The sequence below is a fragment of the Macaca fascicularis genome, chromosome 4, assembly GCF_037993035.2.
Source record: "Macaca fascicularis isolate 582-1 chromosome 4, T2T-MFA8v1.1".
NCBI classification, from domain to species: Eukaryota; Metazoa; Chordata; class Mammalia; order Primates; family Cercopithecidae; genus Macaca; species Macaca fascicularis.
The window spans coordinates 8,546,411-8,573,091 of NC_088378.1; the positions used below are offsets into that span (position 1 = coordinate 8,546,411).

At 40.3% G+C, this 26,681-nt stretch overlaps 1 protein-coding gene and 1 pseudogene across 7 annotated transcripts in view; one reads left to right on the top strand and one right to left on the bottom strand.

Annotated features, from left to right (window-relative positions):
• The window catches only part of PRKN (parkin RBR E3 ubiquitin protein ligase), a 1,364,839-nt gene that overhangs the window by 141,890 nt on the left and 1,196,268 nt on the right, over window positions 1-26,681 (top strand). The gene's annotated exons all lie outside the window — the stretch shown is intronic.
• Window positions 17,856-18,754, bottom strand: LOC135970360 (keratin, type II cytoskeletal 8 pseudogene; annotated as a pseudogene).

A 26,681-nucleotide genomic window follows, 5' to 3' on the forward strand; every position in this document is an offset into this window, starting at 1 on the left:
CCATGTAAAAAAAGAAAAAAAAAAAGACTTCAAAAACTCACTTAGTTCAAATATGTTTATGTTGATGTGTAACTTTTTTCCCAAAGAAAATATGAAAATTTCTATTTATTTGTACTATTGAGAGCCAAGTTATGAGAGATGCATAATCTCCTTGCAGCACAGATACATTTTTCTCTCCCTTTATTCTAAGTGATAATTCAAATGAGTGAAGGTTTCATTTTGCTAGTCAAGATTACTTACTTTCTGTGCTTCTTTATGAGGAAAGTCATTTTGTAATCATCAAGGAGGTTAATTTTGAATTCCTTAAAGGTAAATCACTGCAACCTAACTGATAGTCTATTATGCTTATATTTAATCACATATTATGCATGTATAATTATCAGATTAACCTATTCTTTGCATAACAACACCGTTATGTTTCTTTTAATTATGATTATTATATTATCATTAATATATTTATTGCCATTGTTCTTTAAGGGAGAAGGACTACCATTTGTTCCCGAGACTCTATGCTTTATTTTTGATAGTTGCTACCAGGTCAAGAAGTGGGACTAGGCTTTATGTCAGTGATAACTGTAACCCCAGGTTTTAATAAATGCTACTGTGGGCCAGGTGTGGTAGCTCACACCTGTAATCCCAGCACTTTGGGAGGCTGAGGCGGGCAGATCACCTGAGGTTGGGAGTTCGAGACCAGCCTGGCCAACATAGTGAAACCCTGTCTCTAATGAAAACACAATAATTAGCTGGGTGTGGTGGTGCATGCCTATAATCCCCGCTACTTGGGAGGCTGAGGCAGGAGAATCACCTGAACCTGGCAGGCAGAGGTTGCAGTGAGCTGAGATCGCACCACTACACTTCAGCCTGAGTAGCAGAGTGAGACTCTATCTCAAAAAAACAAAAATAAAAATAAATGCTACTGTGTGCTTACTTTATGTTTTTATAAAAGCATTTTAATTAAATGTTTGTTAAAATGTACCTCTTTATTAAAATAGCCAAATGAATAAGTCACAGCCTTCTTCCCCTTGGATCTGGTGGTTTTCACTGTGCACATTACCTTTCACATGACCATTGGACTAATAGAGCACTGATGCCTGCATCGTGTCTGCATTAGCAGGACCTGCCACAGTGCCTGTCATGGGCATGTAAGGCAGTCAGTAGGTGTTGATCGAACTGAACTCATTTCTTTAATCAAGAACAAGTGTCTTCATTGCAAGCTTTAACAGTTCAGGTATCTTTTGGTCTAATTTATTTTCTCTCTCTCTCTTTCTGTGTCCTTCAAACACATCTTATGTTTACAGACCTGCTTTTTCTGTTTCAAGGAAAAAAGTAATCCATTTACTTGATTAGAAATACTGTTTGGCTCTTGATATTAGATTTAATATGCAGCAGGTGTCAAATTAAGACCTGGCTTGTAGCTCCTCGTGGTAGATTTCAAGTCCTGATTGCTATGACTTTAACTCATAGTCATATTGGAGAGGATGGCATAGGACCTCTTTCTCTTCTGAGATTCTCAGGACACTTACTCACCAACCGCAACATGGTAATGGGGTGATAATGTGTCTCAGTCAGTAGCGTTCGTAGTATACCTTTGCCCTCTCCATGAACATATAAAGACGTATTTCTGACAGAGCAGAACATTATAGTGGTTTCTCACAGATAGCATTAGCAGAGTATATTTTAGGAATTAATGCTAACTATTGAAACACAATAACTTCTGAAATGCCAATATCAGGATATTATCAAATCTGGATACTTATAATGCTTTATCACATAGTTAGAAGGAGGTACTTTACATTATTATGACATTCCCAAAGGCACCTCCTTTTAATTTTGTGGACTGAACTTATATACAACTTTCCCCTTCTTACCCAGCATATAGGGTCAGGCTAATTGGGGGTGAATCCTGGCTCCTCTACTGGGTGCCTTGGTGACACTGAGATAGTTACTTATCCTATGGAAACCCAGCTTTTGCAATATTGGAGATGATATTAAACCAAGGTTATAAGGTTGATGTGTTAAATAATGTAAATTGGCCAGGTGTTCTTTAAGGGGGAAGGACTACCATTTGTTCCCGAGACTCTATGCTTTATTTTTGATAGTTGCTACCAGGTCAAGAAGTGGGACTAGGCTTTATGTCAGTGATAACTGTAACCCCAGGTTTTAATAAATGCTACTGTGGGCCGGGTGTAGTGGCTCACGCCTATAATGCCATCACTTTGGGAGGCCGAGGTGGATGGATCACCTGAGGTCAGGAGTTCGAGACCAGCCTGGCTAACATGAAACCCTGTTTCTACTAAAAACACACAAAAAATTAGCCGGGCATGGTGGCGCATGCCTGTAATCCCAGCTACTCGGGAGGCTGAGGCGGGAGATGGCTTGAACCCAGGAGGGGGAGGTTGCAGTGAGCCAAGATCACACCATTGCACTCCAGCTTGGGCAACAAGAGCAAAACTCCATCTCAAAAAAATAAAATAATAATAATAATAATGTAAGTCTATGAAATACTCAGTATGTTTACCCCGAAATGTGGAAACAAAAATAATTACCAACATTTACTGAGCATTTGTTATATCTTTTAATCATTCATATGTAAACATGTAAATAATTGCTAACAGGAAATAAGAGAAGAATAGAATTGTGACAGGTTGAAGAATGTTTGTAAACACTAATCCCTGCATGACTCTTGGCAGAATTTGAGTAAATATGTATGGAATAAATGAATGGAGTCAGAGAATTTTCCAGAATATAGGAATTGGGTGGAATTAGAAGAACTAAATGCAGCCAGCAGGTGACAGGAGAAATGTGGTATGTAAGGGGAGTTAGTTTCCGTCGGAGGAAGCGGCCCCCATAACCACTCAGTTTTAGATATGCTTAAATGTTTACTGTGATTGGATATTAATTTTGAGTACCCTCTGAGGTAAAAGTAGTTATGATAAAAATAAAAGTTAATTTCTAATGTAGTCCACGAAAGGTGGACTATAGGCCAGGTGCGGTGGCTCATGCCTCTAACCCCAGCACTTTGGGAGGCTGAGGCGGGTGGATCACAAGGTCAGAAGTTTGAGACCAGCCTAGCCAAGATGGTAAAACCCAGTCTCTACTAAAAATGCAGAATATTAGCCGGGCACAGTGGTGGATGCCTGTAATCTCAGCTACTCGGGAGGCTGAGGCAGGAGAATCACTTGAACCTGGGAGGCGGAAGTTGCAGTGAGCCGAGCCATTGCACTCCAGCCTGGGTGACAGAGTGAGACTCCATCTCAAAAAAAAAAAAAAAAAAAAAAAAGAAAGGGAAAAAAACCCCAGAAAAGTATTTGTTGAATTGGTCTTGAAAAGTTAACTTGAATAACTTTGACACTGTTTCTGAAAATGCGTTTATAGGATATGCCCACAATTCATTGTATGGCTGACTTTTTTTCCTTACTGATTTAGAAAGCTGGAAAATCATGATATTCAAACATACATTAATGAATTTTTTGCTTGTGATTCACCTTCTGACTCCTGGATCCAGGAGCAAGGGGAATTATTCTGATTATTTTTCCCTGGCTAGACTTTGAAATACCCTTTCTCTAATCAGTAGCAGCTATGCTTAAATTCTTTTCAGGGGCAAGGCAGGAATTCTAATTTTTCTGAATGTACAGAGTGCTCCTCTAAGCAATTGACTTTGTTTATTGACTAATGACAGATTTTCCCTTGTGTTGGTTAAGAATGACTTTAAAGGTATATCAGATAATGTTTTGTGTACAGTGTTCTATGTTCTCTGTCCTGGCATATGTAAATATAGTCAGTCTTAGCCAGAAAACCGCATTTAAAACTCCAAGTACTTCAGTAAAACAGCAGAGATTTCCAGAGGCTTCGGAAGATTGGTGGTGGGTTATATTTTTGTATGGCTTTTCTGAGGGTTGTTTTATTTTTGTTTTTAAATTTTTGCTTTATAGGATAATTTGTTAATTGGTAAATTTTTTCATTTGAATGACGGAAGTCCTTCATTGTGCTCATGGAGAGTTTATGAGTCTTGCTACTTGCAGAGAGGGATAGCTCTTTAGAATAGCTGTCCTCTGGGAGAGGGAAAGCATAAACAGAGAGATGCTGAGTCATAGAGCATTACTAAATCAACACATCAATCTCAGGAATAATTGTTGGATTCGTCAGTGGAAAATGATTCTACCACTTAAGAAAAGCCTTCAGGAATATACATCCTGTTCTCCCCCGACCAGCCAGCTCTTTCGGATATGAGAGTATTATATTCACAGGTGGAGTTTTTGTTTGTTTATCGAAGGAAAAGTGACTCTAGGAATGAAAAAGCCATGATTCGCAAAGAATTTCTTGCGGTGTTTCTGTCCTTGCTGGTCACTTCAGAAGCTAACTCTAAACCCTAAACCTCTTTCTAGCCTTTGCCACATAGAATGGTCATTGTCTTAGTGCATTTATGCCGCTATAACAGAATATCACAGACTAGGTAAATTGCAAGGAACAGAAATGTATTGACCCACTCTTCTGGAGGCTGGGAAGTCTAAGATCAAGGTGCCAGCAGGTTTTGTGTCTGGTAAGGTCCTTTTCTGCTTCTAACATGGCACCTTGTGTGCTGTGTCCTCCTGAGGGGGATCAAAGAGGCTTCAAATGGCAGAGGCAAGGGGGCCGAGAGACAAAAAGGCATACCCCTTACCCTTTTATAATGGTATTAATCCCATCCCCTTGGGGATTATTGCCCTATCCCCTCCCAAAAGTCCTACCTCCTATCACTGTCACAATGGCAACCAAATTTCAAGATGAGTTTTGAAGGGGGCAGACATGTAAGCCATAGCAATCACATTTTCATAAACAGTGTCTTTCCATATAGCAAGGAGGTATATAGCAAAGTAAGAATTTAAAGGCTTATTTTCCTTGCTGCTGATTTAATATCATGTGTTATAATTCAGAGACATGGAAGGTACAATTTAAAAACCAGCTGATAAGTTTTTAGAGACCCACTGAGTACCTAGCACTGTGGAAAGTCTTCTGTGGGATTCAAAAGCTTAAGATAAAAACAAACCATTTAACCATTAGGCTTGGAGCCTGTTCATTAAAATGCAAAGAGAGCTGAGTTTAAGAGCTTGGTAACTTGGGTTTTAAGAGGAATAAAGCACTGCAGATATTATCATGCAAATTTGAACTTGAACTTGGTCCTAGAAATAAATTTCTATTCATAACTCCGTCTTTTCTTTCAGAGACCCTTAGACTATCTATATGACAGGATAAACTGTGTTAACACAAAAATGCAGATACCATAATCAGGATATTTTATCCTCAGTATCCTTAACTCTTGAAACTGGAATAACTGGATGATACAGAACATTTATTCAGCTTTCTTAAGTGCAAAGTCACATGGATAAACATTGTCATTCCAGTGTATTTTCTTTTCCATTTTAAAAATATTTAGCACTTGTTTTTATAAGCTTTAGGATCTATCAAGCAGTGAGAACTGAAGAAGGACAGGATTTCCTCCTGCAAGGCATCCTTTGCATACATAATCTTGGACTTCTCTGCTTCAGTGCTGTCTTCTCAGATGGATATGTAATGTGTGAAATGCTTAATAATGTCATGAAAGAGATTTATATGTTTATCTATGTTTTGCAGATAAGAGACTTAACCACAGGGAATTTAAATGACTGAGTGGTTAGCACTCTGCATTTGGAAATAATTCAAATTTTTATCTAAGTCTGTTTAAATTTTTGGCTTTTATTGCCCTTTGTGAGAGAGGTCATGTGAGAGAAAACATGATTCCCCCTCTCCCTGTTGGGTTTTTGGGGTCTACCTTTGCATCTTGGTTTTGACCAGGCTTCTCATAACTATATTCTAAAAATAAATTAGGGGAAAATGTGCAGATAGTTCAGTTAAGTAATTTACTTTACCTAACTCTATTAGTTGAGAAAAACTCTTAAAATCTAAGTTAAATATATATATTTTGAGACAGAGTTTCACTCTTGTTGCCTAGGCTGGAGTGTAGTGGTGGCTCACTGCAACCTCTGCCTCCTGGGTTCAAGTGATTCTCCTGCCTCAACCTCGAGTAGCTGGGATTACAGTCGCCTGTCACTACATCTGGCTAATTTTTGTATTTTTAGTAGAGATGAGATTTTGCCATGTTGGCCAGGCAGGTCTCGAACTCCTGACCTCAGGTGATCTGCCTGCCTTTGCCTCCCAAAGTGCTGGGATTACAGGCGTGAGCCACCGTGCCTGGCCTAAGTTAAATATTTATCTTTGTATATGAAGTTCTACAAATTCTTTATGTAAGTCATTCCATGGGAAGATTAGAAATTGGTTTCCTTTTCTTGTTGGATCATGACACTGGTGAGCTAGGAATTTAATATTCATTTCCACTTTTTCATTAATTGCCATATAACTACCTTGAATATTTTACTATTCATTCTAAGTTAAATAATCTTTTAAAATCTCTCCCGAAAAGTAAATCGCTTATGAATGAATCTGTCCCTTTTGACCTTCACTTAACCTCTTTTATCTCAGATGCTTGGTATTCTTTTGGGGAAAGGAAAGCAAATTTATATTAGTATCAGTTCTCCTTTTAATACATTCAATCTTTTTATTAGCCTTATGACAGCATCTTCACTTAGTGGTGACACCCTCGTTGAACCTCCTGTGGCACTTTTGACTCTTTCTCAGAAGAGTGGTTTCTAGCATTGACTCCGTTCTGGTACCCAAGGAGCCTGGAATATTAATGTTTTCTCAGTTCAGCAAGTATGCTTGACATTACATGGTATTTTCAGTACACACCACTGAATCATGTCTGTCTTAGACTTTGGGGTGAGGGGGGTGTCTCTGAAGAAGTAGGAAAGGCGTTATACACTCAGCAAGCCCTCAGGATTCTACAGCAGAGGTAGCACTGATGGAGCCTCAGATTGATGAGCCTGCTGAGAGCCTGTGCCCAGCTCCTTGCTGTTTGTGTGCTTCCACATATAAACAGTGTAGCTCAAGATTTCTGTGGGAAAGGGGCCTTGCCTAATTACCTCCCTTGATGTATTGTCCAACACAGTTCATGGACCTTCTCACATCCAGATGAATTTCATAAAACATTTTCTTGCCTGTTCCTGACATTTGCTGGTGGGCCTCCTACAGATTGTCTTTTTTTTCTCTCTCTTTGCCATTGTTATCCTCCTAATACAGGTCCCTGTCACCTCGTGCTAGATTTGGTCACACCTAAATTACTCCCAATTCTCACGCCCTCCTTGAAGTTATTTTCTTTACTTTTTTTTTTTTTTTTTTTTTTTTCAAGACAGGGTCTTGCTTTGTAGCCCAGGCTGGAGTGCAGTGGTGCAATCACTGCTCAATGAAACCTCTACCTTCCTGGGCTCATGTGATCCTCCTACCTCAGCCTCCCAAGTAGCCAGGACTACAGGCATGCGCCACCACACCTGGCTAATCTTTGATTTTTTTTTGTAGAGATGGGGTTCCACCATGTTAGCCAGGCTGGTCTCAAACTCCTAGGTTCAAGCCGTCTGCTTGCCTCAGTCTCTCAAGTGCTGGGATTACAGGCATGAGCCACTGTGTGCAGCCAATGTTATTTTCAGAGCACCATCTGATACCATGGTTCCCTGTCACTGAAAGTCCAATGTCTTCTAACTGTCATATGAACTCCAGACTCTTCAGGCCACCTCACGTCTATGGGACTAGATCTTAAAAGGAGTTGTATTATACTGAGAATATTATCTAAAATAATGATAACTTTCGTGATAGGTCATGTTTAATCAATTCAGCAAACTCTTGTGGGGAATATGTTGTGGGGTATCACCCATCTGGGGAGGTTCTGTGTGTGTGTCAGCAAGAAAACAGGGCATTCCCTAAGAAGCTGAGTCTGCTAGAGAAGAAAGACGTGTCAACAGACATTTATAAGATAAGCCCAATAATTGTGTGTGTGAACGTGTGTGTATAAATCTGTGTGTGTTGAATTTTTGTATGTTTGTAAATGTGTGTGAATGTGTGTGTTTCAATCTGTGTGATTGTGTGTGAATTTGTGTGTGTACGTGTGTGTGAATCTGTGTGTATCTGTGTGTGTGAATTTGTGTAAATCTGTGTGTGAATTTGTGGGTGTGTATGTGTATATCTGTGTGGGTGAATCTGCATGTGTGACCTTGTGTGTGTAAATCTATGTGTGTGAATCTGAATATGTGTGTGAAAGTGTGTGTGAGAATCTGTGTGAATCTGTGTGTGTGAACATTGTGTGTAAATCTGTGTGAGTCTCGATATGTGTGTGAAAGAGTGTGTGTGTGTGTGCATGAACTTGTTGCATGTAAATTTTGTCCACTGAAGGAAGTTGAGGCAGCCTCCACTACAGTGATTAGGAGTCGCTAGAGATGAGGTGATTAGATTAGGTCTTGAAGGAGTATTGGGTCTGAGTATTTGCTGGGCATGGAAGATAAAAGATTTGAAAAGTCATTCTAAGTAGAGGAATCAGCATGTTTAATGTCATATTATTGAAACTAAGTGACAGATTCGATTGGAGTCTGGATTGGAGGAAGGGGCACATGGCAATGACAGGCTTTGATTTCTTTTTCCAGGAAAAGGCTCAACATTCATTTGCTATGTCAAAGAAGAATATGTAGCATAAGATTTTAAAAGATAGGAAAAATTGGCTCAAATTGTTTTGTAGGGTGATGACTAAAGAAACATATGTAGATAAATAAACTTTTTGAATAAGAATTGAAGGCCAGGATGTTTTTCTATCTTATGGTGTTTAAGTTACTTTTGTGTCAACCTTGAACTTTTGGAGCTTAAGTTCATTTACTTTTAGTAAAATTTGTTTTCCTTTTTCTAAGAAAAAAATAAGACATAAGTTAGACTTAAATGGGATTTTTTTAAAGATAAAATAGCTCTTAGAAATTTTGCATTTTGATGAGATGAATTTAAATGAACCAAATGCAATCAAATGAACAGCCCTTAAAATATATTATGTGTGAAAAATCAAATCAAGAATGCTTAGAGCAAAACATTTAAGGCTTTATTATATTGAAGCCATTTGAAAAGTATATTCTAAATGATGAACAAATAGAATGTGTGATCAGGTTTTATAATTTAACACTGACTTCCCTCTTTTCCACGGTTGTACTCCTTTCCTGTTCTATATACAGTTTTCCTAAATACATTGTTCTCAAAACAGACATTTAAAATAGTATTGCTGTTTTATTATGAGAAATATTTATACTCTTTGTTTAAATATGTATGTGATCTAGAAACATTTAAAAAGGATAATTAATTTCACATACCCAGCCCCAGACTGTTAAACTTTTGTTGCAAAGTCCACTGAAGCCATTTTAGCCATGCGCATATATGCACACACACATGCCCTTTTATAACATGTTTTTAATACCTTATATTTAATACATGTAATTTTCATATTTTTAATTAAAACAGAGGCTTATACTATATATATGTTTGTATATATCACATAGTTTTGTACACGTTTTTCACTTAATACCATTAATATTTTGGTTGTGGATTACTGTTTTTGGTGGCTAAATATTATTTTAATTTGTCCAAATATTTCCTCCTGATAAACCCCTGTGAGTTGAATTGCTGATTCAGAGAACATCGATATTTCAGCCTTTAAAAGGGTTTTTATGTTCCCGTCATCAGTGGTTGTGAGTGCATATGTTTGCAGACCCTCATCAATATTGAAGTTAGCTTCCTTTCAATTATTTTTGCCAATTGTATTTATTTAGTTTTTAAATTTTAAAAAATTAATTATAGTTTTTTGAGACAGGGTCTCACTCTGTTGCCCGGGCTGGACTGCATTGGTGTGATCACAGCTCACTGCAACCTTGATCTCCTGGGCTCCAGTGATCCTCTCAGCTCAGCCTCTCAAGTAGCTGGGACTATAGGCATGCACCATCATGCCTGGCTAAATTTTTTAGTTTTAGTGGAAACAGATCCTCGCTATGTTACTGAGGCTGGTCTCAAACCCCTGGTCTCAAGTGATCCTTCTGTCTTGGCTTCCCACAGTGCTGAGATTACAGGTGAGCCACTGTGCCTGGCCCATTTTTGCCATTATTATTTTATTTTTATTTATTTTGAGACAAAGTCTTGCTCTGTTGCCTAGGCTGGAGTGCCGTGGCACAATCTTGGTTCACTGGAACCTCTGCCTCCCGGGTTCAAGCAATTCTCCTGCCTCAGCCTCCTGAGTAGCTGGGATTACAGGTGCCCGCCACCACACCTGAATAATTTTTGTATTTTTAGTAGAGACGGGGTTTCACGATGTTGGCCAGGCTGGTCTTGAGCTCCGACCTCAGGTGATCCACCTGCCTCAGCCTCCCAAAGTGCTGGGATTACAGGCACGAGCCACCGTGCCTGGCCCATTTTTGCCAATTTTAGAATTCAAACTGTTACTCGTTTCCCTGTGATTTGATTTTTTTTTTCCTATTATTGATCATCTTTTTGTTAAAGTTTGTATATTTGCTTATTTATTGGGGGTATTTATCTTTTTCATATTTGTTTATCAGAGCTTTTTATAGATTGATGATATAACTCTTTGGTTATGATTATTTCTCCACCTACTCACTTGTTTTTTAATTTGCATATGTGTGTTTTTGTGTATGTTTTGGCATACAGACATTTTAAAGATTTAGGTCATCCAATCTGTCATTATGTTTTATGTTTTATCTTTATGATCATGCTTAGAAATGAAAGGCATTATTTTTGCCATTTTTCATTTACCTGAAAGAAACTGAACCCACCCTGATGGTAAATCTTTAGTCACTTTGATGCCCTGAGGGGCATCAAATCCTCAATCTCAATTTGTCTTTTGTTCAAAATGTACAGTAAGTAGTCCCTTTTTTTTTTTTTTTTTTTTTTTAAAGACGGAGCCTCACTCTGTCACCCATGCTGGAGTGCAGTAGTACCATCTCGTTTCACTGCAACCTCCGCCTCCCTGGGCTCAAGTAGTTCTCCTGCCTCAGCCTCCTGAGTAGCTGGGACTATAGGCATGTGCCACCATGCCCAGCTAATTTTTGTATTTTTAGTAGACAGTGTTTCACCATGTTGGTCAGGCTGGTCTCCAACTCCTGACCTCAAATGATCCACCTGCCTTGGCCTTCCTAAGTGCTGGGATTACAGGCATGAGCCACTGCCCCAAGCCAGCAGTCCCTTTTTAAAGGGAAGAAGTGGTTTTTTAGGAAAGCCTGTGAGATTCCAAAGTCAATCTGAATGTTCAACACTGGGTAATTTTCGTCTCTGTGTCTGCTGCCCAACCCTTGTTCAAGTTAGTGGTAGTGCAGTGTTGATTTCATCTTCCTAATATGCAACTTTCTTGCTTACTTTTCAGTGTTTGTATCAATAGATAGCATGCCTTTTGAGATTTGACTTTTATTAGTAATTGTGTCTAACTGTCCAGGCATTTTTGTGATGCTCTAGCCTTCCCATCATACTTTAAGACTGAGTCAGCAGAGGGAACTGCATGTTCAGTGGTACATAGGTGAGTGAGAACATAGTCGACAGGAAACTGGAAATCAGGATATGGTTTCTGAAGAGAGGACATGGTCAGAGTGAGGAGGCAGAAGAAGGCAGAGTGAGAACCAAGGTTGAAGAAGGAAGTAAGATTCAAGCCATGCATGATCTCATAAACCTTACAGGGAGACTGAACTTCATTATAAACCAATAGAACCAAGAAAGGATTTTTCCAAGGGAAGAGGCACAATCAAGACCCAGATTTTATGGCTACAGAATGCAAAACTGAATGAAGAATGACTGGAGAGTTGCTGCTGGGGGACTGTTGCAAGAGTGGACAAGAGATCCAGGTAAAAGCTCCAGGTAAAAGCTCTTGTTCTGGAATATAGGGTGCCATGGGTCTAGACGGCACAAATCCTATGGTGTTTATTTATAATACAAATAGTGTTGAGGAGTCCATGGAGACAGTGAGACCTACGGCCTGCGTGACTGGGATGTAGACCTGGCCATTCTTTTAGACACCAAATATGTGATGGTGATGACAAGCTCGGTAGTGGATGTGTGGTCTGTATACAAATGGGTCCGGAGCTGAGGAATCTGGGAATGTGCTAGAGAGGCAAGCACGGAGGTCAAGTCTGCATGTATCAGCATAGAGACTAAACTATAAGTCCTGGGAGCTAGGGGTCAACCAGTAAGACTGCATTAAATGAAAAAAGACTGAGGGAAAACATGGAAGAAGAGCGGCAAGTGCTCTCAGGAAGCCGAGATACAATTGCTGGAGGGAGAGGAGGACAGCCAGGATGTCTTCAGGAATTCACAGGGGAGAGCCTATGAAATCATCAGAGGGGTCACCTGTGTAGTATGAGCAATAAAGGTTAGGGTTAAAAATGGTTTGCTGGGTGTGACCATGCAGAGGTCATTCTGCAGTCTTTTGTCTGAAGCAATGAAGAGGTGAAGAACACAGTAGGTAGTTCCGTTTCTACCAGAAGACATCTGTTTCTCCAAGACTGACAGAAGATGAAGATAGATGCAGATCTAGGTGCAGGGCCTGGAATCTGAGGGGTGTCCGGCCTCATTTTCTCCATGGGCATAGAAGAGGCCTTCTGAAGGAAGAGAGGAGACCTAGTAGCCATTACCAAGAACACTGATGGATTTGATTACATAAAAACTGAAATTTTATGTGTGGTAAAAGAAAAAACAAATAGAAATAAAAGATGAACCATAAGCTGGGAGAGAATATTTGAAAAGCATAAAACAAAGGATTAACATCCCTAATCTATAAAACATGAAAGGGGGAAAACTCAGCTACAGTGTTGCCAAGTCCATTCAGAACAACCAGTGTACGTAATGGAAAAGAAAACAACCAATACATTTGACCTTGCTGGAATCAAGCAAGTTCATATTAAAACAACAGAATACCTCCTTTTGTCTATCAGATTAGCAAAGACAAAAAACTTAACACTCAATGCTGTTGAAGAAATAGGGGCTATATGTCTTACTGATGGGGAATAAATTAATTCAGCATTTTGGGGACAGCAATCTTATGGTCTCTTCAAAATGTACACATGCATTTCCTGTGAAACAGCCATCCCATTTTGAGAATTTAGCCTTCAGAAATAAAACTACAGGAATGTCAAAGATACACTTTGAAATAAATAGCAATATTGCTTCTAGTGACAAAATATTCAATCTGAAGATCGATCAATAATGAAATGGTAGAATAAAAAACGGAATATCCATACTATGAAAGAGATGTTAAAAAGATGATTGGCTTAAGAATATCATGATACAAATGTAACTGGGCAGCATAACCTCAAAATGCATTTTAAAACTTTTTTTTTTCTCTTTCTCTTGGGTTTCAAGATGTAACCTTGAAGCAAACTACAGAAGCCTTTTTCCTTTAGCTTTAAAATAGACTCCACGTCCCTCCCTTTCTCCCCAGATATACTCCCTTCTTATTTATCTAACTGTATGTTAGCATCTAATTATGTGCCTTCTTTGAAGATTCAGGGGCTAATCTTGAGACAGACAGACCAAGCCTGGAGACCCAGCTGCAGAATTCCAGAGGTGACCTCAGGGGGCTAATCAGCAGCCCCGCCACTGTTGAGATGACGCCAGACCATGTACCAGGTGGACTGGGACGCAAGATAGCCACTGGAACAAGATACACAGACATTGTCCTCAGCACAATTCTGGCATGCCTTTCATATCAAGTTTTCCCTTTTTAAACTCCTTCCTTCCCCACCAAAATTTGAAGTAGTTGCTTTGGATGGGAATCCAGCCACTTCCCCAGGACTAGTTTTGGTTAATAAAGTCACTTTCTTTCAAACAGGCCTCACACTTGTTAATTCTACTCTGCAAGCAATGAGCTTTCTGTTACATAAATGATCACAATTCAGAGTATAGAAATCATAATTCAGAATAAGTTATACATTCCCTTTAAATGGACTTACGTAAATGTATTTCACGTTTGTATAAATAAGAGAAAAGTATGGAAAGATACTAGCTAAATTTTTAACTGGGAAGGGGTGGGTGATGGAAGTGGCAATGGGTAGACCAGATGAACCTTAATATCACTTGGATTACTAGCAAAAGGGTGTATGACCCATTTAATTCACATCACTAAAATAAAATGAGTAATTTTATAACAAAAGAGACAGTAAACAGACTGAGTAGAAGCGAGCTGGGACTAATTGGAAGGTTGTCACAATGAGGAGGTTTCAAAGGATGGAAGAATTCGAAGGTGTTGGGACCAATATCTATGCATGGGAGCGCTGGAAGTCTGCAGACGGCGGAGAGCTGGGAAGATCTCCAAGACAGCTCCTGGCCCGGCCTGCCCCCGAGAGGCGGTGTCCTCCTCGGGGAGCTTGTGAGAAAAAAGGGATGCACAGAGTGAGGGCTGGGAGGTCTTAGCTTTTGAGGGAAGCCTGCGTTTCAGTTTGAGGATCACCCATTGGAATGAGTGATTCAGTCCGAGACGTGGAACTCATTCTCTGTTTGGAATCTACCCAAATATATAAGACATTCTAAAAATGGAAAATAGAGCACCCACAAGGTGAAAAATGTAATTGTAAATAAAATGAATAGAGATGATTTTGAGAAATGTGGGCATTTAAAGGACAATTTTTCAGATATTCTGTGTTTATGTCTGGCAATTAAGATTTCAATGAAACATTTCTGTTGCTTTTACTGACTGTTGATAGCTTTATTAACGACAAGGGGTGACACACAGATATTAAAAATGCAGAGAATTACTGGGGAGCAAAGGGAAGAGCCCCGGGGCGGGGGGTTGTTTGTTTTTAGGTTTACACAGAGTTTTGTAAGAATAGTTTCACAGCCACAGGAACCTAAATTTTCTATAAATATTTTTAAATGAGTGGGGGATAGTGTATGTCTGCATAAGAAGTGTGACCATTCATGATTTCCTGATTGATTTGACTAGTGAGATTGATTGAAAGAGCTAGTAAGATTCCTTTAATGCTGTTTTTCCATAGAATTGATAATATTTTTCTCTCCCTGGTAGGACATTTTGTAGTAAAGTAAGGACACTCTGAAAGGAATATTTCAGTGCCCCAAATACTGTAAAATGATATTGCCCCCATGAAGACGTTTTGCTCTCTCTAATGACAGACTTAAGGATGTCCGTCTACACCTGGCCCATCAGGATAGTAATTCGGATGCTTTGACAAGTTCGCTGCTCCATTATCTTCATTCTGCAGATGACAAAGCTGGAGCAAGAGGAGGCTAAGCTGGATCACACAGCCAGCTAATGTCAGGGCTTTGCTGTAAATCTTCTTGTGTAAGTCTTGGATATGTTTTCTATAGCCATAAATTATTTTTCACGAGTGCCGAGTGTTTATTCTGCAGCAGTATGGAAGCATGTAGAGTAAAACCCGAGTTACTTAACATTATGCAGGAGATCACAGTAAGTAATAACTTGGATATGGATTTTCCTGGAAAATGTAACGCATTCAGCATGACACACTGAAGGATGCCTTCAGAACCTACGTGGACATTCAAAGACACATTTGGGACAGAGACAGTTTATAAGGGGGTAATAGAGGGCAAGATCTCAAGTCTAGGTGCCAGGATGCAGCCTGGATGAAAGGAGAGTCTTCCTTCTTCTTTTCCCAGTAAAGTGGGAAGCAAATGTCTTTGGGTGTCTGACTTTGTTAGACTGGCTGTTTTTAGGTTAAAATGACGATAACATTATTCGATTGCTACTTTGGTCTCTGAGTTAATCTGTGCTGCAGATGTAGTTTCTGTGGGGACTGAACGCCTATGATAAGATAACTAAGAAGACGTCAAATATGACTTGACCTTAATGATGCTGGATTTGGTTGTTATTGGTCTATGTTCATTCTTTTTTTTATTCTTTGCTCTGTCACCCAGGCTGGAGTGCAATGGCACAGTCTCGGCTCACTGCAACCTCCATCTCCTCGGGTGATCCACCCGCCTTGGCCTTCCAAAGCGCTGGGATTACAGGTGTGAGCCACCGTGCCCAGCCTCAATGTTTACTCTTTTTCTAGAACCTGCAGTGACCCCTCAAATAATACCTAATGTATGTGCAATAAAGTTACAATCTCTCTCCATAATCCCTGTGCTTATTTTGCTTACAAATGCATAGGAAAGTATATCATCTATAATCTGAAGCATAGCTGTGTATGTTTCCATTAGCTGATACTTAAGTGCCTGCTAAAACCAAGTGTTAGTAATACAGATAGAAAATGGTGAACACAGGTAGCAGATCAACAAGTAAGAATTATGTAAGAATCTTAGATAATAAATGTGAAGTAAATTAAACAGGGTAACATGGTAGTAACCAGATCATGTTACTATCTTGTTACTGTCTGATAGTTATACACACACACACACACGCACAGTGTGTGGTATAAGTTTAGATCGAGTCCTCAGGAAGGACCTGAGAAAGTGACTCCAGAGTTGAGATATGAATGAGAAGGAAGAAGAAGCCACAGTATTTTAGGGAGATGGAAAGAGTAAGATTGGAGGCCTGAAGCCAGGTTGTTGTGAAAAGAGAGAACTCACATAGCGGACTCACTCAGTGAGGGGAGAGCAACAGGAGATGACGTCAGGGAGATCAGGGGGCCCAGATCTGGGGGCCCAGATGAGCATGGTCCTGAGACTTTGGGAAGGAAGTAGAATACAATTGAAGAACAAGGGGGCCAGGCATGGTGGCTCACGCCTGTAATCTCAGCACTTTGGGAGGCTGAGGCGGGCGGATCACTTGAGGTTAGGAGTTCAAGACCAGACTGGCCAATATGGTGAAACCCCTTCTTTACCAAAAATATAAAATATTAGCCAGGTGCGGTGGCGTGCAACTGTAATCCTAGCTACTTGGGAGGTTGAGGCAGCAGAATTGCTTGAACCTGGGAAGCAGAGGTTGCAGTGAGTGAGACTGCACCACTGTACTCCAGCTTGGGCAACAGAGTGAGACTGTCTGAAAAATAAAAAGAAGAAGGGAAGCAGCAGAAAGAACCTCAAGGATAGGGTCGAACTGAAGGAAAACGTAAAACCCCCTCTGGCAGCTGTGAGGAGAGTTAATTGGGAATGGCGGGAAGAGTCTCAGTCGGCCAGGGGGCAATGGTGATGCTTCTGACCAAGTGGTAGCTGCAGAGATGGACAAAGTGGATCAACGGAGGGCTTACTAAGGAAGCGAATAGGCATTGTTGATTGACTAGATATGGGAGGCAAAGTGAATTGTCAAGGATGGCTTCTACAATTGTTTTCTTTTTGTTTTAGAATAGCTCATCTTAATAAATAAGATAAAATAAGAGGGCCATCACACAGCAGTCATGAGATGTTTATCAGCCATCTATAGAAGCCATAATTATGACCATTTTATGAATCATGCAGCCTGGCTCCCGGGGGGCCACCTTCCCAAGGTCACTCAGCTGATGAGTGGGGAAGCTGGGAGAGGAATCAAGGTCACCCAGACTCGGCTCAGAGCCTGGTTCTCATCCTCTGAGTCACACTGCTGTCCAGATGTGTACCTAGAGAATGCATGTGTATCAGTCCCTGCTTTGCTTCTAATGTTCTCCTCAACTAAGTTGGGCCAACTGATACTCAGGCTTAACATAGAGAAAAAGATGTATTGAACCTTAGGTGTCAGGAGCAACACTTATATTGCTTCCTCTGCCTTCAGCCTTAGAGATGGGTGACCTCTCACTGCAGGCTGAAGTCCTGATGAGACAGCAACATGAGCTGGGCCACTTTCCTCAGCCTCTTCCAGGGCTGGGCCTTCTGCAGGGCCACAGGGATTTGACTGGAGGAGGCTCCTGGGAACTTTCAGAGAAGACCTGGGATAGTCAGTTTGTATTTCTGGGATTTTCTGACATCACAGGAGAGAGATGGTTCATACGGGTCACTTTCACGCTGATTGGGTAATGAGATGGGCGATAGTCAAAGATACACTAATTGTTCAATCCTAGGTTTGCATACTTGATCTGGTACATGCTTTCAGCCTCAGCATGGCTGTAGTTAGCGATCTCCTCCTACCGCACCTTGACCTCAGCGATGATACTGTCCGTGTCCAGGGAGTGGCTGTTGTCCATGGACAGCACCACAGATGTGTCTGAGATCTGGGACTGCAGCTCCTGGATCTCCTCTTCATACAGCTGCCTGAGGAAATTGATCTCATCAGTCAGCCCTTCCAGGTGAGACTCCAACTCTACCTGGTTCATGTAAGCATCATCCATGTCCTTCTTGATGAGGACAAATTCATTCTCCATGTCTGTATGCTTATTGATCTCATCCTTGTACTTGTTCTTAAAGTCCTCCACCAGCCGCTGCATGTTGCCAAGCTCTGCCTCAAGCTCTGCTTCTCCTGGCCCAGCTTCAGCTTCTCCTGGCCCAGAGTGTCTGGCTGCTGCCTAGGGTTGTTGATGTAGCTCTTGAACATGTTGTCCATGTTGCTCCGAGCCATCTTCTGGTGCTTCTGAGGCTCCACTTGGTCTCCAGCATCTTGTTCTGCTGCTCCAGGAATTGTACCTTGTCTATGAAGGAGGCAAACCTGTTGAGGGTCTTGATATACTCCTTCTCCTTGGTGCGCATGGCCTGGACATTGGGGTCCACCTCCAGGTCAAGGGAGCTCAGCAGGCTCTGGTTGACCATGACAGCAGTGATGCTTCCCATGCTGCTGGCCCCACCATAGCCTCCACCCGGGCCACTCCCAGAAGCTGCTGCTGCCCACTTGGCTGAAACTTGAGGAGGTGATGTGGGCACTGGGCCCACTCATGTAGGAGCAGCTGCTGAAGGCCAGGGGGCCAGAAGTGGACACCTTGTAGGACTTCTGGGTCACCCTGACGGACATGGTGGAGGCAGGAGTGGAGGCAATCGGGTTGAACCAGGCAGAGATTCCAGAAGGAGCAGAGAAGCTGCTTCTTGGTAGCTGTGCAGAAGCTTTTTAACTTGATATGATCCTCTTTGTCCATTTTTATTTTGGTTACTTATGCTTGTGGGGTATTGCTCAAGAAATTTTTGCCCAGACAGACCAATATCCTGGAGAGTTTCCCCAATGTTTTCTTGAAGTAGTTTCATAGTTTGAGGTTTTCTATTTAATTTTTAAATTCATTTTGCTTTGATTTTTTATATATGGTGAGAGATAGGAGTCTAGTTTTATTCTTCTGCCTATTGATATCCACTCTTCTCAGCACCACTTACTGAAGAGACTCTTTTTCCCAGTGTATGTTCTTGGCACTTTTGTCAAAAATGAGTTTGCTGTAGGTGTGTGGATTGTTTATTGTTTCTCTGTTCTGTTTCATTGCTCTGTGTGTCTGTTTTTATGCCAGTACCATGCTGTTTTGCTTATGATAGCTCTGTAGTATAATTTGAAGTCAAGTAATGTGATTCCTTCAGTTTTGTTCTTTTTGCTTAGGATAACTTTGGCTATTCTGGGTCTTTTGTGATGCCATGTAACTTTTAGGATTCTTTTTTCTATTTCCATGCAGAATGTCATTGGCATTTTGACAGAGATTGCGCTGAAACTGTAGATTGCTTTGTGTAGTGTGGACATTTTAACGATACTGGATTTTAATCCATGAACATGGAATATTTTTCCTTTTTTGGCGTTCTCTTTATTTCATTAGCATTTTATAGTTTTCATTACAGAGATCTTTTGCTTCTTTGGTTAATTCCTAAGAATTTAATTTTATGTGTGGCTATTGTAAATGGAATTACTTTTTTATTTCTTTTTCACATTGTTTTCTGTTGGCATGTAGAAGTGCTACTGATTTTTGTATGTAGATTTTGTGTCCTGCAATTCTATAGCATTTGGGTATCAGTTCTAATGGTTTCTTGTGGAATCTTAAGGTTTTTCCAAATATAAGATCATATCATCTGCAAACAAGGATAATTTGACTTCTTCCTTTATCATTTGGATGCTTTTATTTCTTTCTCTTTTCTGATTGCTCTAGCTAGGACTTCCAGTACTATGTTGAATAACAGTGGTGACATCAAGCATCCTTGTCATGTTCCCGATCTTAGAAGAAAGCCTTTCAGGTTTTCCCTACGAAGTATGATACTAGCTGTGGGTCTGTCATTTATGGCTTTTAATAAAAGCCATACGTTGAGATGTGTTCCTTTTATCCCCAGTATTTTGAAGACTTTTATCATGAAGTGATGTTGAATTTTATTAAATACTTTTTCAGCATCAGTTGAAATGATCATAGGATTTTTATCTTTCATTTTGTTGATATGATGTATCACATTGATTGACTTGAATATTTTGAATCATTCTTGCATCCCAGGGATGAATCCCACTTGGTCATGATGTATGATCTTTCTAATGTATTGTTGAATTCAGTTTGCTAGCATTTTGTTGAGGATTTTTGCATCAATATTCATCAGAAATAGTGGTCTGTAGTTTTCTTTTTTTGATGTGTTTCTGGTTTTGGTATCAGCGTAATACTGGCCTCGTAGAACAAGTTTGGAAATATTCCCTCCTCCTCTGTCTTTTGGAATAGTTTGAATAGGGTTGGTATTAGTTCTTCTTTAAATGTTTGGTAGAATTCAGTGGTAAAATCATCATGTCCTGGGCTTTTCTTTACTGGGAGACTTTTTATTATGGCTTTAATCTTGTTACTTGTTATCGGTCTGTTCGGGTTTTGGATTTTTTTTCCTGGTTCGGTAATGGTAGGTTGTATGTATCTAGGAATTTGTCCATTTCTTCTAGACTTTCCAATATATTGACATATAGTTGCTCATAGTAGCCGCAAATGATCCTTTGAACTTCTGCAGCATCAGTTGCAATGTTTCCTTTTTCATTTATGATTTTGTTTATTTGGATCTTCTCTCTTTTTTTCTTTGTTAGTCTGGCTAAAGATTTGTCTATTTTGTTTGACTTTTCAAGAAACCAACTTTTTGTTTTATTGATCTTTTGTATTTTTTTATTTCAATTTCATTTATTTCTGCTCTGATCTTCATTATTATTTTCTTCTACTAATTATTGGCATATAGAAATGCTACTGCTTTTGGGGCTATTATGCAGATTAAGTCTGATGTTTCTTTGTTGATTTTCTGTTTGGAAGACCTGTCCAATTCTGAAAGTGGGGTGCTGAAGTCTCCAGTTATTATTGTATTGAGGCCTCTCTCTTTAGCTCTAATACCATTTGCTTTATCTTAGTATATCTGGGTGCTCCAGTGTTGGGTGCATGTATATTTAAAGTTGTTATATCCTCTTGCTGAATTGACCCCTTTATCATTATATAGTGACCTTTTTTATATCTTCTTATAGTTTTTGTCTTGAAATCTATTTTTTCTGATGTAAGTATAGCAACTCCTGCTCTTTTTTGTTTTCCATTAGCATAGAATATCTTCTTCCGTCCCTTTATTTTCAGTCTGTATGGATCTTTATAGTGAAGTGTTTTTCTTGTAGGCAACAAATAAATGAGTCTTGTTTTTTTCATCCATTCACCCAGTCTGTGTCTTTTGGTTGGAGAGTTTAGTCCCTTTACATTCGTTGTTATTTATTTATTTATTTTGAGACTGAGTTTCACTGTTGTCACCCAGACTGGAGTGCAGTGTTGCAATCTCAGCTCACTGCAACCTCTGTCTTTCAGGTTCAATCAGTTCTCTTGCCTCAGCCTTCCGAGTAGCTGGGATTATAGGCACACCACCACGCCCAGCTAATTTTTGTATTTTTAATACTGACGGGGTTTCACCATGTTTGCCAGGCTGGTCTCCAATTCCTGACCTCCCAGGCGAGTGACCCGCCCACCTCAGCCTCACAAAGTGCTGGGATTATAGGCGGGAGCCACCGTGCCCAGCCGATGTTATTATTTATAAGTAAGGACTTACTCCTGCCGTTTTGTTATTTGTTTTCTGGTTGTTTTGTTGTCTTCTCTTCCTTTCTTTTCTTCCTATCTTCCTCTAGCGAAGGCAATTTTCTCTGGTGATATGATTTAGTTTATTGCTTTTTATTTTTTGTGTCTCCATTGTGTGTTTTTTTGGTTTGATATTATCACTTTAACCTCATAACAACTTAACACCAATTGCATAAACAGACAAAAAGAAAACTAATAAAAACTCTATACCTTAACTTTATCCTTTGGCATTTTAACTTTTTATTGTGTCTATTTATATCTTACTGTACTCACTATGCCTTGAAAAGTTGTTTTAGTTATTATTTTTGATTGGTTCATTGTTTAGTCTTTTTACTTAGGGTCTAAGAGTAGTTTACACACCACAGTTACACTGTTATAATGTTCTAGGTTTTTCTGTGTACTTACTATTACCGGTGAGTTTTGTATCTTCAGGTAATTATTTATTGCTCATTAATGTTCTTTTTTTTTTTTTTTCTGATTGAAGTACTCCTTTTAGCATTTCCTGTAGGACAGGTCTGCTATTGGTGAAATTCTCCAGCTTTTGTTTGTCTGGGAAAGTCTCTATTTCTCCTTCATGTTTAAAGGATATTTTTGACAGATACACTTTTATAGGATAAAACTTTTTTTCCTTCAGCACTTTAAATATGTCATGCCATTTTCTCCTAGCCTGTAAGGTTTCCACTGAGAAGTCTGCTGCCAGATGTTTTGGAGCTCCATTGTATGTTATTTGTTTCTTTTCTTTTGCTGCTTTTAGGATCCTTTATTTATCTTTGACCTTTGGGAGTTTGATTATTAAATGCCTTGAGGTAGTTTTCTTTGCATTAAATCTTCTTGGTGTTCTATAACCTTCTTGTAGTTGTATATTGATATCTTTCTCTAGGTTTGGGAAATTCTTTGTTATTATCCCTTTGAATACATTTTCTACTCCTATTTTGTTCTTTCCTCTTTTAAGGCCAATAGGCCAATTACTCTTTTTTTTTTCTTTTCTTTTTTTTTTTTTTTTTAGATGGAGTCTCGCTCTGTTGCCAGGCTGAAGTGCAGTGGCACGATCTCGGCTCACTACAACCTCTGTCTCCCTGGTTCTAGCAGTTATCCTGCCTCAGCCTCCCAAGTAGCTGAGATTACAGGTGCCTGCCACCACACCTGGCTAATTTTTGTATTTTTTGTAGAGACAGGGTTTCACCATGTTGGCCAGGATGGTCTCGATCTCCTGACTTTGTGAACCACCTACCTCGGCCTACCAAAAGTGCTGGGATTAGAGGCATGAGCCACTGCACCTGGCCCAATTACTCTCAGATTTACCCTTTTAGGGCTATTTTATAGATCCTGTAGGCAAGGTATAATTTATTGTTTTTGTTTGTTTGTTTGTTTGTTTTTTGTCTCCTCAGACTCTGTATTTTCAAATAGCCTGTATTCAAGCTTACTAATTCTTTCTTCTGCTTGATCAATTCAGGATTAAAGGACACTGATACATTCTTCAGTATGCCAGTTGTTTTTCAGCTCCAGAATTTCTGCTTGATTCTTTTTAATTATTTCACTCTTTGTTAAATGTATCTGATAGGATTATGAGTTCCTTCTCTGTGTTATGAATTTCTTTGTGTTTTCTCAGCACAAATATTTTGAATTCTCTGTCTGAAAGGTCACATAGCTCTATTTATCTAGTATTGGTCTCTGGGGCCTTATTTAGTTCATTTGATGAGGTCGTGTTTTCCTGGATGGTGTTGATGCTAGTAGATGTTCTTTGGTGTCTGGGCATTGAAGAGTTGGGTACTTATTGTAGTCTTCACTGTCTGGGCTTATTTGTAGCCATCTTACTCAGGAAGGCTTTCCAGATATTTGACAGGACTTGGGTATTGTGATCTAAACTGTATCTACTTTAGGGGGAACCCCAAGCCCAGTAATGCTGTGGTTCTTGCAGACTCATAGAGGTACTGCTTTGATGGTCTTGGACAAGATCTGTGATAATTCTCTGGATTACCAGGCAGAGTGTCTTGTTCTCTTCTCCTGCTTTCTCTTAAACAAAGAGTCTCTCTCTCTCTGTTCTGAGCCACCTAAAGCTTGAGGTGGAGTGACACAAGCACCCCTGTGGCCACCACCACTATGACTTTGTTGAGTCAAACATGAAGCCAACAAAGGACTGAGTCTCACCCAAGTCCTGCTGTGACCACTCCCTGGCTACTGCCTATGTTCACTCAAGGCCCCGGGGCTCTATAATCAGTAGGTGATAAAGCCAGCCAGGACTGTTTTTTCCCCTTCAGGGCAGTGAGGTCTGCCAGACTCTGGGTAGGTCCAGAGGTGCCATCTGGGAGTCAGGAGCTAGAGTCAAAAGTCTTAGACGCCTACCTGGTATTGCTGCTGAGCCGACACTCAAAACACAAAATACAGTCCTTCCCAGTTTTCTCTCCCCTTTCCAAAGGCAGAGGAGCCTCACCCTGTAGTCACCACTACCCCAGACCATGAGGAGTACTGCCGGACTAGCCCCGATGTTCCCTTAAGGCCCCAAGGCTCTTAAGTCAGCTTGTAGTGAATGTCACCTGGTCGGGGACTCACCCTTCAGGGCAGTGGACTTCCCAAGGGTCAGGTCCTGGAATCGGGGACACCAAGAGCACACTTGGCATTCTGGACCCCGGTAACTGTGCTGGTACCTGAAGCCAGCATGTCCCAGGGGCTCACCCAAGGCCCTCGACGTGGTACCTGGGTATTGCTGCTGGTTATTCATGGCCCAAGGGCTCATCAGTTAACAGGTGATGAATGCTGCTGGCACCAGCTCCTTTCTTTCAAGGCAGTGGGTTCTCTTGCGGGCCAGAGTGTGTCTAGAGATGTTGTCTGGTAGCTGGGGCCTGGAACAGAGGCCTCACAACTCTGTCTGGTGCCCTATCCTGCTGTGGCTAAGCTACTATCCAAGATACAAAACAAAGTCCTCCCTACTCCTCCCTTTCCTCTCCTCCGGTGGCAGGAAGGGGTCTGTTTTGGAGCTGGGAACTGTGCAGCCTAGGGTTAGGGGAGGAGCGATGCCAGTACTCCCTTGTCTGTCCCAGCTGGTGTCTCAGTATGTCATGTGCCCTTCTACCCCCAGTCCACTGTCTGTGGGCCTAGTTCAGCTCTAGAACTTAAGTTCTAGTAGTTGTAGTCCTTACAGGCTAGACTGCCTTTCACACTGACCTGGAGACACAGAGGGCTGTAGCCCGCTCTGTGGAAGGTTTGCAGGCACTCAAGTTCTGACCACAGGAATCTGCATTCCCCCTGGCATGGGCCGGCTTCAGCTGGGTTTGGTCTGGTTTTCCTTTCTGCTCTAACACGACAACACTGAGTTTCATGCCTCACAATCGCTGTGTTGTCTCTCCCCTAGTGCCCAGGGATGCTCTCCGCCCCCAGCAAGGGAGGCATGGTGTCAGCAGATTCAGGACGGGTTTGTTTGTTTGTTTGTTTTTTAATCACTTCAGTGCCTCTTTCAGGGATATGAAGTTAAACTCAAGTACCATGAGTGCTCACCTGATTTTTGGTTCTTAAGAAGGTGTTTTTCCTTCATAGATTAGTTGTTAACTTGGTGTCCTTACGGGGTCAGGGGACGAACGGTGGCACCTTCTATTCTGCCGTCTTGCTCTACATCTCACTAGATTATTATTTTTTTTTTACAAACTAGATAGCCATTGGCTTTTTTTCTTTCGCTCAGTCTTTCTCTTAAATATCTACTCCAGTGCTATAAAAATGTCCTATACAATGAAAAATATGACCATGGCATTCTTGTGCTTGAAACTGTTTAGTAACTATCATTGCCCAAAGAATAAAGCCCAAGTCCCTTAATACTTAAGGCTCTCCACAACCTGGAGGCCTCAGCTTTGTCTCCATCACTCCATGCACTTGGGACTACAGCATCTCACACCGGACTGACTGTATTTGGACACACTCTATGGGTTTCTCCCCGTCGCCCGTGCTCCTTTGATCGCCTAGGCTGCGAATCGTCTTTCCTTCTTCAGTCCCATCTGGTCAAATACTCCTCAGTTAAGGCTCAACTCAGACATGAACCTTTTATAAAGTCTTTTCTGTTACCTGGAAATGATCTCTGTTATCACCCTCATGCCCAGTGGGCATCTTTATAACTTCACAGATTTTGATGTTTTATAATGATCTGGGTTTTGTTGTTGTTGTTGTTGTTGTTTGCCTCTCTCTCTGTCTCTGGGCTTTAATTGAAAGCTTCTTTTCCATCTTAGTGAAGTTTCTGGAAAACAGAAGACACTCAGTAAGCATACACTGATTGCCTTGAATGAATATATGTTGGCAATGGATATTTTTGCCACTTTTTGCGAACGTATCAATACGATCTGTAATTTATACTTCAGAGAAATATCAATTGTAAACATGATTAGGGTAGTGCATTTTAATGAAAATGACACCAGAAAGGTGTTATGACATTAGTTCAAATTTATGTTTTTACTATATGGGGTGTATTAAAAATCACTTCATTTCTGACGTGTGTTAAAAGTTACTTGATTTCTTCATGTTTACATTTGTAAAATAGAAGACATTGACCCAGGCAACACTTAGAAGATGCATTTGGCCTCTGCGTGTCTTTGACCTTCTGGACATTGATTATGACGTGACTTTGATGACTCTGTTTCTGATTTGTAATTGTTATGTGTTAACGATTATAAACTTATAGGTAATTGATGTCTGCTCTTTTGAACTAATCATGAATATATTGTTAGGCTGATCTTTAACCTAACTGTATAGTATGTGTATTATTTCTACTTATGAAGCTAACATAGTCAAATAAAACCTTCTAAGGTTTTTATTGCACTTATATGCAAAGAATAATTGTATCTGAATGAAATCCCTTTAATGAAATGCTATCTTTGAAACGTAATTATAACCTCTTTAATAACGAATATAGTAGGGGAAAGAAGACATTGTTAATGT